A 15579-nucleotide genomic window follows, 5' to 3' on the forward strand; every position below is an offset into this window, starting at 1 on the left:
TTTCTGTTCCTATATTAGCTTTTATTGTTATAAGCTACATTCCATTCTTATATTAGCTTCCATAGTTGTTGCATTCCTTTCCTTTCCGCCCTGCCCCTGGACTTGCTAATGGTAGCAGTAGGAAAGCTGGTTTTGGTAGCTGTTGCCTGTGGCATCATAGAAAAATAAAATGGCAAATAACTGCCACCAGCATCCCACCCTAAGTGCCATGGATGAAGAATTAATGGGTACAAATGGGAACAGTGAAAAGCAAGTCATGAATCTCGTTTCTTTTTTTGATGGCGTTACAAGCTTGGTGGATCAAGGGAATGCTGTGGATGTAGTGTATCTTGATCTCAGTAAGGCTTTTGACAAAGTCCCCCATTATATTCTTGTGAAGAAGCTGCTTGCCCCTCTCTGGATGCGGCCCAATCGCCTTCTCAATCCAGCCCGTGGATGGTCCAGGAATCAGTGTGTTTTTACATGAGTAGAATGTGTCCTTTTATTTAAAATGCATCTCTGGGTTGTTTGTGGGGCATAGGAATTTGTTCATCCCTCCCCCCAAAAAATAGTCTGGCCCACCACATGGTCTGAGGGACGGTAGACCGGCCCACGGCTGAAAAAGGTTGCTGACCCCTGGATTAGATGATCCTCGGGGTCCCTTCCAAAGCTATAATTCTATATAATTCTATACAGGGCTTTTGTCTTACTGTCAGCTTTCATGTCTAGTTGTGTAGCAGGGCTGCAGCTGGGATTTCCTTCTGGCAAGGGTTGAAATGGACTAGCCTAGCTCCTAGGGGCAGAACACATGGCGGCGGACAAGATGAAGCAACATCCTTCTCTTGCTCAGACCCAGCCCTGCATCTAGTGGCCTATAAGTGACCCACGTCTCACACTGGTGTTTAATCCACCGATTTACCACATGCTGATCCACTTGTGCAAGCCGAGCCTTATGGAAAAGAATAGGAGCTGAGCAAGAAAATTTAATCGTGAATTTTGACATGATGAAGAGCGTTCTAGTTTCCTGTAGCCCAGAGACAAAACTTGTCTCCGGAGAGAATAGAGGATTTAGGACCCTCATATCAGGCAGGGAGCGGCCTGTGCTTGTGTGGGTTGAGCTGCTTCCCCACGGAGGGCAGCAGCGCCGATTTCAGAGTGTCAGGGCCTCCCCTTGAAAAGCACTTTCTTTACTTTAATCCTCCCCTGCTATTTGGGATTTTGCCGGCACTGGAATAAGCAGCTTTCCCTAAGGCAGTGAAGAGTTTTGGCTCAATAGGAATTAATTTGCCTAATTACTGTCTTTGGGAAAAGACTGCAAAATGGCCCAGGTGCCAGCAAAAAAGAATTTTCTGCAAAGACTTGCTCACGGGGTTGCTTTGGCTTCTGTGGCTAGAGATGGTCTATGCTTGCCCTGCTGGCTCTGTAGGAAAACCTCCACACACCAATTGAATCTGATGGGTAGTGGGTGTTTTGCTGTGGAATCCAGGCTGAAATGAGAACAGCCAGGATGCCGCCTGCCCAGTCCCACCCGCCTCAGAAGACAAAGTTGCCTGAGGCCACTGGAGCGACTCTCCTTTTCTGGCTTCAGTTGCCTGCAGTCCCTGAAAGGAGCCAGGAAGGCACTGCTGCTGGGCTGGTCCACAACTTCTGCTTGGGGCTTTTTTGCTGAACTTCAAGCCTGCTTGCTAAATCTTTCATTTGCCTTTGGTCTTGCACTGCTCTGACACTTCTGGAATGCTTTGGAGGATTACAGTAAATTTGAGTGTGTGGAACTTTTACATCCAAAACTTGTGATTTGCCACCCCCTCCCTTGCCTGCCCCTCCCTTGCCGCCACCCACCCCCTTGCCCCTCATACCTTTGCCCTCCTGGCACTGCCCGCCACCCACCCCCTTGCCCCTCATACCTTTGCCCTCCTGGCACTGCCCGCTGGCACTGCAGACATACTTCTAGAAGTGCCGTGACAGGAGGAGGAAGAAGATTGGTGACACACGGAGGGAAGGTACAAGTACAAGCCGTTTCATTATGGTTATTGACCAGCGTCAAGACAAAAACACCAATTGCAAAATTATAAAGCTCTGGTTTCTCTTCGGGGACAAGGTAAATTTTCCTTCTGCTTTTTTGTCCCATTCTCTGGGCTGAGCCCACTGACTCACACCACGGGGCAGGACTAAAAAATGCCCGTCTTTTAGTCCCATGTTCTGGTGTGGCCAGAGCATGCGAGCCAAAACGGGACATCCAGAATTAGGATCAGAAACCCTGTGTGTGTGTGTGTGTGTGTTTGTGTGTTCTGTCAGCCCAGGACATCCTGCTTAAAATGGGGCAGTTGTGTGGTATGTATTTGCATTGTATGAATTGGCCTGGGATTCTGCCTCCCTGATTCCTGCTTGATGTCTGTGCTGCCCTTCAGCTTCTTTGCCTTTTAAGCTTTTGTTCTGCTCTGGCCATCCCGCCCATGTGCTGCCTGCTGGCCTGGTGTGGTGACACAGTCCATGTCCCCAGGATGGCTGGCAAAGTGTGGGGGTAACATCACAGGCTGTGGGTGGAGCTCTGCCTCATTCCTTTTAGGGCACGCTCCTCCCCATATAGCTTGGCTGTGGTCATGCATGCTCTGTGAGACTAAGTGCTTTCTCTCTAAAGTGGCTGGGCTCTGTTCCAAGGCAGGTGTGAGGAATGGGAACCTGGGCAAGGTGATTAATTCAGCCCCTGCTGAAACGCTGTTCTGGATAACCAACTATGTAGTGCAGGTAGCAGAGGAATTGCCCCGGGCCAGGCATGTCCGGATCAGTAAGGGTTGATCTAGCAGCAGGCTGCAATAGCTTAATCTATGCTTTCCTGATAGCATCCAATTTAGCAAGCTATATTCCTCCCTCCACAGAGTATCTGGTCGCTGTAACCCTCCCTCCCTCCCTCTCTTATATATACACCCCCCTCCGTCCCGTGCCCTCCCCTCCCCTGGCATAGACTTCCTTGCTTCCATGGGCGGAGGTGGTTAAGAGGTGATTTCAGTCTCCCTCCGGCCTGAATGGAGGCTGAGCAGCCCAGTCCCAGTGAGAAAGCCCCTCTGTGAAATACCCAGAGTGGGTGGCTTGACAGCAAAGATGAATGGATTTAATCACACTGCTTACAGGGCACCATCTGAAGTTTCGTGTAAGTTATGATAGCGACAGTTTGCACGAAAATTGTATTTCCAGGCTTCATTGACTGGCTTAATGAGAATCTTTACGTGTCAGATATTAAATTAAGAAATTAAAGAGCTGTTTCAGTGTATATAGACTCCTTCCCTTGCACTGGCCAGGCCAGCTCCCTACACATCCATCAGCAGCAAGCTTGCAAAAGGATGGGAGAAGGCTTTGATTTTCTGCCACAGGAGAAGTTAATCTAATGTATGCTGGCACCTAATTCATGTTTTATTAAAAGGCAGCAGGAGGAAGCTGCTAGCCTGGTCCTCACCCATTGCTCTCCCTTCTGAGAACCTGGGAGGAGAGCTGACGCTGCCAGGTAGAAAGGAAACAAGGAGAACCAGGGTGGTCTAGTGTGGTCGCCTAGATTCTAGAGTGTCCAGTTAGGGCCTGGGAGACCAGGGTTCAAATCCCCACTTGGCCATGAAGCTCACTGGATGACCTTGGGCCAGGCACTGCCTCTCAGCCTAGCCTCCTTCACAGGGTTGCTGTGGGGATTAAATGAGGAGGGGGAGAACCATGTACTCCCCCTTAATCTCCTTGGACCGAAAGGTGTTACAGTGGTACCTCTACTTACGAATGTTTCTACTTACGAATGGAGCTCCGTCCGCCATCTTGGATGCAGTTTAGATAGAATTTTTTCTACTTACGAATTTTTAGATAGGGTTGCTTCGACTTACGAATTTTTTCTCCCAATGCATTCCTATGGGATTCGACTTACAAATTTTTCCGACTTACAAATGTGCGTTCGGAACACATTAAATTTGTAAGTAGAGGTACCACTGTATATAAATTTTTATAAATGATGAGGTGCCAGAAAAACTATGACTATCAGGGCCACTTATCCCTCCCCCCAAGAAAAAATGTCACGAGTATCCTCTGGGTGCGGGTGTGCAGAAAAATGAATATACAAGAGGCAGAAGAAAGTTATAGAAAGATCCAATACATTTGCCTAGGAGTGTTTGGAGCTTGAAGTTATGGACCTGCATGATGGGCAGATAAAAATTGGCCCATCCTTTACAACGTTGTCAAAGTTCAGGCTGGTGACTTGGGGTGCTTCCAAAAAAGATGATTACAGTGGTACCTTGCAAGACGAATGCCCTGCAAGACGAATTTTTCGCAAGACGAATGCGTTTTGCAATCTGATGGTGACTTGCAAGACGAATTCGTTTTGCGAAAAATTCCTCTTGCAAATCACGGTTTCCCATAGGAATGCATTGAAATTTAATTAATGCGTTCCTATGGGCAAAAAAAAAGGAATTTCAATGCATTCCTATGGGAAACCGCGGTTCGCAAGATGAATATTTCGCAAAACGAATTGACTTGTGAAACGAATTAAATTTGTCTTGCGAGGCACCACTGTATTGTGGAATTGGTGCTTCTCGTGCACAGTTTTGCACCATCCACATGACATCGTCACCAATCCAGATGTCCTCTTACTGTGGAGAAATCTGTTTAAGTAAAATATAGCCAATTATACATCCCCAGCAACTGCTGGTGTGGAGCTCAGTAGCACTTCTTCTTCTTCTTCTTGGTGAGTGCTTTGTTATGTGTCTGGAGATGTTTTGGTGGATGGTCTCTATCGCCACTCAGGAGGTGCTGCTACAAGGTGTCTGAGCCCACATGTGGCCCAGCATTCCCACGTACAACTCCCAATATGCTTAGGCTTGTTTTGCTGGAGTTTTTAATACATGTTTACCCTTAACCTAATGCTCACAAGAAGTTCCACACCGGAGGAATAATAAATAAAGATTGGCTTGTTACAAGAAAGGAAAGTGACAGATTATGTGAGGGTGCTGCCTTCACACAGCAAAGTTACAATATTAATGGGCAGCAAATCCTTTGGCATGCACACCTTGATCTAAAAGAGTCAAAAGGACCCCTTTCTAGCCCAAAAAACCTTGACAGAGGGAGCCTGACATTCCCACAGACTCATGCTAACAGGTAAAGTGTGAAAGGAAGGAGAAGAGCGTATCTGTCTTGCAGCAGGCAGACCATAATCCTTTTGTTGAAGGATTAGGGCAGGCATCCCCAAACCCGGCCCTTCAGATGTTTTGGGACTACAACTCCCATCATCCCTAGCTAACAGGACCAGTGGTCAGGGGTGATGGGAATTGTAGTCCCAAAACATCTGGAGGGCCGAGTTTGGGGAAGCCTGGATTAGGTTTTCCCCATCAGTAACCTGCACCAGAGAGACTCAACCATTCCTTGGTCTGTGATCCTGTGAAGCATGGAGTTGGTCCTGGAGATCATTAAGGAGCAAAGAGGGGGTCCCGCTGGAGCTCTTGAGAGCTACCCAACCATTAAATATCTGGAGTTTTTAGACTACTTTGAGCCAGTGTGTTCTAATGGAACAGGGAAAGGGGTCATTTGGATTATTTTACTTATTTAATAAATTTGTATATTGTACCACCCTTCATCTGAGGATCACAGGGCATTTTTCAATATTAGCAATGCCATGACTACTTTATTTCTTTGTTTCCTTGTTCATTTCCTACAAATTCCTGTCTGTTTGCTATTCTGTTTCGCTTGACCACTTTGTAATAAAGGAGACATGACCTTAGCGAGAAAGGACCGCCTTCTTATCTACATATGGTTTAGACCAGGGGTCGGCAACCTAAGGCCCATGGGCCACAAGCAGCCCATGGGGGTCATTTAACGAGCCCATGGACCCCCGCCACCCACTTGGTCGGCTCCCATGCACCATGCTAAACCGGTGTGGAACAGAGTGGGGACTGCCTTCCGCGATGCTGGCCAGCTTCCCATTGGCTGCAGGAAGCTCCTGCAGCCAATGGGAAGTTGCGTACGCCTTCCCCGCGCCAGAAGGAGTGCCGGAAATAGCATTTGCACATGCATGCGTGCAGCGCGCATGCACAAACTCCGGCCCACCGTGGCGTCTGTGGGACCGTAAACCGGCCCAAGCCCAAAAAACTTTGCTGACCCCTGGTTTAGACTGTATTCCCTCATACAAACCAGCTTGGTGTTGAAGGTCTTTGGGGGGAGGCCCTTCTCTCAGTCCCACCACCCTCACAGGCAGGCTGGGTGGGGACGTGGGACAGGGCCTTCTTGGTGGCTGCTCTCAATGATAATTAAACTTTGCTGGTGGTACAAGATTGGGACTCACCATTGCAGCAGTCCCTTACTCTGTTGGCTCCTCCCTTGAGCCCAGCCTAGCCCAGACAGTGCAAGCTTGCCTATTTCCACCCATTGCTGTCTGCTAAAGCATGCTGGCATTTCAACAACCGAGTTCAGAGGAGGTATTGTCTCCAAGATCTCAGCTGATGTGGGAGATTACATTGGAGACTGTGTTGCTTTGAAGACACTTTAGAAAACCATTTTTTTAATGCAGAGATCTGGCCCAAGACCTCTTCACTGGAATTTGGTATAGCTAAATATCAGTTTTGCGCAAGGCCTCTGTATAAAAAATTGAAAGAAAGACCCCAAACCGCAAGTCCTTGTGCACTTTTTGGAGGGGGCGTGTTTTTAAAAGTGGCTGTGAACAGGTGGAGCGGTACCTGCATGCATGCCCCAAACAGGAAACAGGAGCAGAAGGTGGATGGGTGGGAATAGTAATTGAAGAGGAGGCCAGAAACCCATCACAGAAACATTCTGTCCACGGACTGTCCCCTGGCGTGGATGGGAAACAGTGGGATACCTAACACTAACACCCGTTGTGCACACGATAAAACAAGACCTGAGCAACATAAAGCCCCCATCTGGTAGCGCCGTTGCATTTGAGAATCATTGCATTTATTTGGAAGCAATTTTGTTGTGTCAGATCTTTGATAGGTTACACTTATGGAGCGAAAACAACAACACTTACAGGTGAGACGGAGGTATCAGTGGACTTGGAGTAATTCTGAGGTTTGCAACAGCTCAAAATTATTTTAAAAACATCCTAAGGTGACGAACCAAAGGCAAAAACAAATAAATAAAAATGTTGAGGACTAAGTGTGTTCAGGAAATAGTGACGGACTGTTGGAAGTGGAATGGAAAACCAGGACAAGGTATCATGGAAGAGACATTGTGTTGTAGGCCTCCTGTGTATGTTTGTGTGCCAGTGAGGCTGCAATCTGAAGTAGAAATCAGCATCAGGAAGTGGGATTTTAAACTTTTCCTCCTTAAAATAGTTTCCCTACCGTTTTTACCCACACCAGAGCTCCATGTGCACTGTGCATCTAAAGCAGGGGTCAGCAAACTTTTTCAGCAGGGGGCCAGTCCACTCTCCCTCAGCCCTTGTGGGGGGCCGGACTATATTTTGAAAAAATACATGAATGAATTCCTATGCCCCACAAATAACCCAGAGATGCATTTTAAATAAAAGAACACATTCTACTCATGTAAAAACACTAGGCAGGCCCCACAAATAACCCAGAGATGCATTTTAAATAAAAGGACACATTCTACTCATGTAAAAACATGCTAATTCACGGACCGTCCGTGGGCCGGATTAAGAAGGCGATTGGGCCGCATCCGGCCCCCGGGCCTTAGTTTGGGGATCCCTGATCTAAAGCAATATCATATCGTTTTAAACAGTTGTGCCTTTCCCCAAAGAATCCTGGGAACTCTGAGCTTGTTCCCCAGAGTGGCTTAACGGTCAATTCCTCTTCCAGTAAACTCTGAAAACGGTTGCTCTGTGAGGGGGAAAGGGCATGCTAAGAACTTTCAGCACCCTTAACAAACTACATTTCCTAGGATGGGAACTGTAGGCCAGGTGGGATCTAGGAAAAGGATATGTGTCCTTTATGGGGATAAAAACAAGTTGTTGTGGGGGGTGGGGGGGGAGATGAGAGAATGGCAGGAGGGGAAACGGTTAAGAAGGTCCTCTCCTCTCAGCTTTCACCCTCAAAATTCAGCCTCACTGGCTGCATTGCGCAAAAGGTAGAGCAGTTTTAAAAACATTGCAAAACTTTATTTATTTGTTTGCTGTATTTAAATTAGCTGCCCAATAACATAAGTCCCAGAGTGGCTCACAGAGATAAAATACAATATTTAAAAATTCATAAAAAACAATTGCAGCATAAAAAGTTCCGACAGAGAAAAACCCAAAACCAAATCCGCAAATGCACAATATACACAAATGCACAATATACCAACCAGTGGGAATAAAACAACACCAACAGAGGTTCCTATCACGCGACCCATAGTGGCCAGCCAGATTAAGATAAGAAACATAAGGAGAGCCTGTTGGATCAGGCGAATGGCCCGTCTAGTCCAGCATCCTGCACTCACGGTGGCCAGCCAGATGCCTGTGGGAAACCAGAGAGCAGGATTTGAGCACAAGAGCCCTCTCCCCTCCCATGGTTGCTAGCAATTGGTGCAATCCTCTTTAAAAGCCATTCAAGTTGGTGGAGTCAGTTTCATATGTGCTGCCTGAAGAAGATTCCTCTGGAAGTTGAGCAGCGGAGTCTGAAAAGGATTTTCTTTCCCCTCTGGTCTACACAGAGAGCCTGTGTGAATGCAGGGGAATGCAGATGGACGACCCTTCATAGCTGCCAAGTCTCCCGTTGAAAAATCTGGGATCAGCAGCGGTGCGGCACCGGAAGTCACTTGCGTAGAAGCGACTTCCGGTGCTGCTCTGCCCGATTTCCGGTGCCCAGACATGGGCAGAGCGGCACCCGAAATCGGTTCTGCGCATGTCCAGACATGCGCAGAAGGAGCCTCCCTGGCAGGTAGGAAATCGGGGGATTTCCGAGATTTTTTTTCTATTCGGGATAACAGCGGGAAACGGATTAAAATCCGGGGGTTTCCCGTGAAAAACGGGGAACTTGGCAGCTATGCGACCCTTTGCAGAAAGGGAGCTAGAAGGAAGCAAGATGCTGGAGGAGGGGCCAGTGACACGGTCCCTCTCCTGCCCTCTGCACAGGTTTGTGTTATGCCTACGGAAGAAGTGTTGGGTTGGTTCTCAGTATGTTTCGGTATAGCACTCTCTTTTTAAATAAAAACATTTCTATGGCCTATGGATTGTGCTGTGCTTAAGGCAGAGAACTGTGATTAAATACACCCCAATAAATATGGCAAGGGCTTTTACCAGGACTATCTAGTAAGTTTCCTTGGCTTAGCAAGACTTGGACCTAGGCTCCCCGCAATGAAACTAGCCAGTTTTCCAGAGCCTTGCTGGATGGCCCAGTCCTGCCAAATGCCTCTTCCCCCCAACCATATACTGGGAATGACGAACTATAGCATTCAGTTGTTTTGAAAACAATCAAGATAAATCACTTTTCAAGCAAAAATTGCAGTGTAAGTAATGAGTGAAGCGATAAATTCTTTTTTTCTTTTAAAAAGAAACCACTTCATGTTTTTGTTTTTTTGGTCTTTTCTTATAATAAAGCTTTCCCTCCCCACTCCTCTTGTCATGGTCGCCAGGTAAACCTACAATGACTCAAGGCTATTTTACTTCATTCTCTTTGTTCTACTTTTGAACAGAGTATGCTGTGAAATGTGCAGGTTTCACCATGAAATAAGCAATTGCTTACTATTTAGAAACTGCAGCTTTAACCACGGGAATATATTCATAGGCCAATCTACGGTAGCATGAAATTTATTTTCTTTTTGTTTGTTGTACATCTTCTGCCTGCTAATTAATCCAGGTGTTCTCTGTTTCTTACACGTTGGGAAAAAGTAAATGACGGCTCCTTAATGGCTTTCCTCCCACAACAATTTGCCATGTTATATCTCTATATATTCTGCCTCAATCATCTCCTGCCGATCCTTTTAAACCATTCTGTACTGATAGGATAACCAAAGCTACCTTTCGGAACATGTGTATCTTGGAATACTCTGTATCTTCCAATCATATCTACAGGTAGGCCTGGGTCATAGCCAGCTTGCTGAGATGTTGGCAGGGCCGTCTTAAGTATATCCGGCGCCGTGGTGCAAAGATCCCTCCGGCGCCCCCCCCCATTTCCCAGAGTTGCTGACCTTCTTACGGCGCTGCCGGCAGCTTTGCGGGGCTGGAGGAGGCAGGCAGCGGCTGGAGGGTGGCTCCTCTGGCCTTACCTTCCAAGTCCCAGACTGCAGAATCCGGGACCGGCAGCCGTGTGACACTGGAAGTTGCGTCGACATAACTTCCGGTGTCGCTTTGCCCTTCTATGGGCACCAAAAATGGCCACCGCCAGCTTCGAAAGTCGCTTGTACGTATGTCAGGAAGTGTGTCGACGCAACTTCCGGTGTCGCTCCGCCCATCTATGGGCACCAAAATTGGCCACCGCCGCCGGCGGAAGTCGCATCTATGCACTTCCGGACATGCGTAGATGCGACTTTTGAAGCCAGCGGTGGCCATTTTTGGTGCCCATAGAAGGGCAAATCGGAAAGAAAAAAAAGGCCGCCGGCAGGAGAAAATAACGGAGAAAAACGGGAGACAAAGTGATACGGGGGACCACCGGGAAAAGGTAAGTAAAATCGGGGTTTTCTGGGAGAAAACGGGGTACTTGGCAGCTATGCCTCTGGCGGGGAAGAGGTGGAGGTTCCGGGTGCGGCGCTGCTTTGGCGCAGCTGGGCGAGGGCAGCGAGCTGATGGCGGGAGGCGCTGCATCCAGCCTCCGCCTCTTCCCTGCCACCCTCCAGAACGTGGCGCCCTGGCACCCCCCACCCCTTGCCTCTATGGGCAAGACACCCCTGGATGTTGGCCCCCCTCTTAAATAGAATCAGATTGGACAAAACAGGATAGAATTGGGGGGAGGAGTTGCAGCAGTGTAGAAACCCCGTGGGCAAGAGGGCATCCTTGGAGGGATTTAAGCAGAGATTGGAAGGCCATCTGTCCTGGATGCTTTAGCTGAGATTCCTGCATTGCAGGAGGTTGGACTATATGGCCATTGGGGTACTTCCAACTCCACAATTCTATGATTTGAAATACTGAATGTACTAAGCAATCAATAGAAAATGTTTGAAATAATCACATCTAAACAGAAACCCTGGTTTTGCTTAACTAGGTGTGAGTGTAAACGAGAACATTAAAACTACATTTTCTGCCTTGTTACAACTTGTAAGAAGAAAGGAATGTTAGCCTTAACTGACCTTAACACATTTGCATGAGTGTGAATCTTAGATTAAGACCCTGGGCAGAACAAAGAAGAATGAGACAAAACCTCTAAGAGCATAGCATAGCACCTGTCTCCGGGATTCCTAGCAGCATCACCAGGAACAAAAGCAACACCTGTGGAAATGTTAGAACCACAAAAGGCAGTGGCTGCTGGTGAGCTGAGCAGGCATGGACCCCTGGATAAGGAAACTGCACTTCCAATCCCCACAAGTCTAGAGTAGTGGTTTGAGGTTTATGCAAACGGCTTCCTCACCCGACTTTAAAGTTACAGCCTTAAGCATATTTATTGGAGTAACTTAGTGGGGCTGCCTTCCATTCATAAAACTCTGAGACATCTGCAGTGAAAAGGGATGGAGGCTGTCAGGCTCCTTGGGGGTCTTCTCCAATATATATGGAAAATGCAAGTTTTCGTTCAATGTGCATGTGTCAAATGTGGATAGAAGTTGTGATGATCCGAAAATTATCCAAGCACAGCTTGGAAGATTAATCCAAATGAGTTTATAATGCTCACTGCAGTATAAAGCAAGCGCTACAACTCCAAAAGTTTTTCTCCAGCTCAGATCCCTTTCTTTTCTCCAATTTTGCAGAGCTGCACAATGGTTGGTTGCCCCAAGCAATTTTAAACCTGGGCATAGAGGCCTGAGTTGTATCCACTCCCAACCACCTTTTCACATGCGTTCTTCACAACAACAAAAAAACCTTAGACTAAAAATAAACCACATGCACTATGTTTTATAAAGACGTAAAAGACTTTATATACGCAACATCGGAAATGAGACTTCAAGCATGTATGCATCCAGCTGGCAGAAAGATTAAAAGAAAAAGGGGTTCTAAAAACAGTCTTCAAGAGAAAAGGAATTAGTTTCATTTCAGGAAAAGTAAACCATGCAATTTTCATGTTAATGAAAGAAAGCAGGCTGTGTGAATCTCCTAGCTGGGATTTGCTACTTGGAGTTTTGGGAAGCCGGCAATTGTCTCCAGTTTTAACCTTTACTCTTCCAAATTCACCTGGGGGAGAAGAAAAACTGCAAAGAAATATTTCTAAGTTCTTCCCAAGGGGAATGGGGCCATAACCAGAGAGACTTGTTGAAGCTGCTTGCTCAGCTTAGCTCTTTCAGACATGCAAAGTGTGAGACAGAAACTATCCCACACACAGTGGCGAAGCTGCATGCTCCGCTACTGGGGGCAGAGAGCAGACGGGGGCGTGGCACGCCACCCGCAGGGGTGTGGCGCACGTTCTGGGGACGTGACATGCCACCTGTGGGGGCGTGGTGCCTGGTGTGTGTGTGGATGCACGGCGCATGTCCGCGGGGGGGGGGGGTTCACCGTGATGGCACCCTACCGGAATAGTGGTGCCAGGGGCAGTCTACTCCCTCCGCACTCCCATTCCTCCGCCAGTGCCCACACAGTGACCATGAGCCGCCTCTATAGGTAGGTTAACACTAACACAAACAACTGATGCCAAGCCAGGCCATTCTTTTCATGTTTGTATGGGAATATATTTTATTTCCATTTTCAACATCCACCCTTTTTAGAATACCAGATGAGTCGCTTGGAAAGGATGAGACTGACAAAAAGAGAGGTAGCCCAGCAACCACCTTCCGCACAAATTCTTACAGTTAATCCCAAAGGGAAGGAGAGAGGGTGGCTTCATCAGAGTGGAAGGGAAGGGCCCCTTCACATTTCTGGAACTCCTCTGCAGAGTGATATGAAGAATCAGGAAACTCTTATCTGCAGTCAGGTTGGGCTAGGGATTTACCTTTCTTTCGTTCTTTTTTAAAATGGAAGCTCAGACTCTGGGGCCCCTTGGTGCAATTGCTCCGGTTGCACCATGGATAACCTGGTCTTGACCCCCTGTGGTTCCAGGGATGGGCAGCGTTTGTGTAAGCATCAAATTGTTCAGCATGCCATCTCTTCAGCATCCAGCTTGTTCGACTTCTCTCAAAGGAAGCAAAGGTTAACCGTTTCTCAAACCTTTCTCACTGAGAGCCAGTGTGGTGTAGTGGTTAAGAGCGGTAGACTAGTAATCTGGGGAACTGGGTTCGCGTCTCAGCTCCTCCACATGCAGCTGCTGGGTGACCTTGGGTTAGTCACACTTCTTTGAAGTCTCTCAGCCCCACCCACCTCACAGGGTGTCTGTTGTGTGGGAGGAGGGGAAAGGAGATTGTTAGCCACTTTGAGACTCCTTCGAGTAGTGATAAAGCTTTCGGGTAGTGATAAAGATATCAAATCCAAACTCCTCCTCCTCCTCCTCCTCCTCCTCCTCCTCCTCCTCCTCCTCCTCCTCCTCCTCCTCCTCCTCCTCCTCCTCCTCTTCTTCTTCTTCTTCTTCTTCTTCTTCTTCTTCTTCTTCTTCTTCTTCTTCTTCTTCTTCTTCTTCTTCTTCTTCTTTCCTCCAAAGAATGGCAAAGTCTAATCTGAGGGACTCAAGCCAGGAACCTCAGGATCGAAGTCAGGGACCTAACCTGGAGCATGATCAGGACTCTCAGAACTCTTTGGGTGCCAAAGTGAAGGTGGACGTGCAGCTGGCACGCAATATGAAGCCTCTGGGTCAGCAAGCCGGACACAAATCCGAGGCACAGATATGTCTTCTGTGCATATTGAGTCAACCCCAGTGGTATCTTTTGCCTGCTTGCTGCAGGCTGAAACATCCAGATCCAGCATCAAAAACTGGATCCGGGGTCCCTACACAAGGGCCCTCGCCTGGTTCTGACAGAGCATAAGATTCTAACAAAGGTTCATTTGGCAACACAGGGGCTTTAGTGCCTCCTCACTTTGCCTCATCCTTCTTTACAGAGCTTTGAAGATTTTATTAAAAAAAAATCTGTCATAGCAAGAAAAATCACTCACAAAGGGCCTTTGGCTAGCCATCCATCTTTCCCACCCTGCTTATAGATTGGGTTTCTCTTTGGGTGAGAAAAGTTTCAGTAAACAGCTTAATTTGGCACTAATATGAGTGGAGACATTGTTCAGTGTGTCACCTATTGATTGACACCATTACAGCCCCATCATTCATGCTGGGTATTCCACCCTTGCATTATTATTTCAAAAACAATACGGTACATCCCCAGGGCTCAAAGTGTTTAGGCAGGCGACGGATGATCTGCGCAGGCAAAAGGAGCAGGCATGTGTACATGGGAAACAGGGCGAGCTTTGTGGCAAGATGGTTTGCGGCAGGAGTTCACCTGTCACCTCCTCGTTTGGTTAGCCTTTTAGTGTGGACTTTCCTGATTTGTACTTGCCGAACTGATATGAAAACACAGCTCTCCTTCGAAATCAACGCTACTTTGAGTTTTGCTGTGCGGTCCTCCAACCCGAGAATACATATAGAAGAAGATTTGTTACAGGAAAGGGCCCACAAGATGCCCGTATTATTGAAGAAAATAAAGAAAAATGTGTTTTATCTGGGAAATGGATTGCAAAATGTGTATAAAAGGCAAAGCTGTGTAGAAAAACACATACATTGGGGACAATGCATATGGAAGCAGATAGGAATTTTTGTGCAGGCTTTTAAAAACGAAAAACTGCAAACTGATGTGAAAGTGCAGTGAACTGCAGGAAAAGGGGCAGTTCTCCCAATGGAGGGATGTAACAACAACAACAACAACAACAACAACAACAACAACAACAACAATTCATACCCCACACATCTGGCTGGGTTTCCCCAGCTACTCTGGGTGGCTTCCAACAAAATATTAAAATACAATAGTCCGTCAAACATTAAAAGCTTCCCTAAACAGGGCTGCCTTCAGGTGTCTTCTAAAAGTCTGGTAGTTGTTTTTCTCTTTGACATCTGGTGGGAGGGCGTTCCACAAGGCGGGTGCCACTACCGAGAAGGCCCTCTGCCTGGTTCCCTGTAACTTGGCTTCTTGCAGCGAGGGAACCACCAGAAGGCCCTCAGCACTAGACCTCAGTGTCCGGGCAGAACGGTGGGGGAGGAGACGCTCCTTCAGGTATACTGGGCTGAGGCCATTTAGGGCTTTAAAGATCAGTACCAACACTTTGAATTGTGCTCAGAAACGTACTGGGAGGCACTGTAGGTCTTTCAAGACTGGTGTTATGTGGTCTCGGTGGCTGCTCCCATCACCAGTCTAGCTGCCACATTCTGGATTAGGTGTAGTTTCTGGGTCACCTTCAAAGGTAGCCCCACATAGAGCACATTGCAGTAGAAAGTGTATATTACACATATATACTTATGGTGCCACTGGCCTGGACACTAGGCTTGGTAGCATATAGGCAGCCAGTGCAGCTCACATCTTGAGACCCTAGTGAGACTGCTGCTTATTTCTTCAAGGTAGTGTAAGGATGACTCCCTACAGGGAGCCAGCCCCCATCATCCTGACGTCCACCTCGCCAAGCACAGGGGGCAGCAGTGGCTC

This window comes from Zootoca vivipara, chromosome 8 (assembly GCF_965207765.1).
Source record: "Zootoca vivipara chromosome 8, rZooViv2.hap1.1, whole genome shotgun sequence".
NCBI lineage: Eukaryota > Metazoa > Chordata > Lepidosauria > Squamata > Lacertidae > Zootoca > Zootoca vivipara.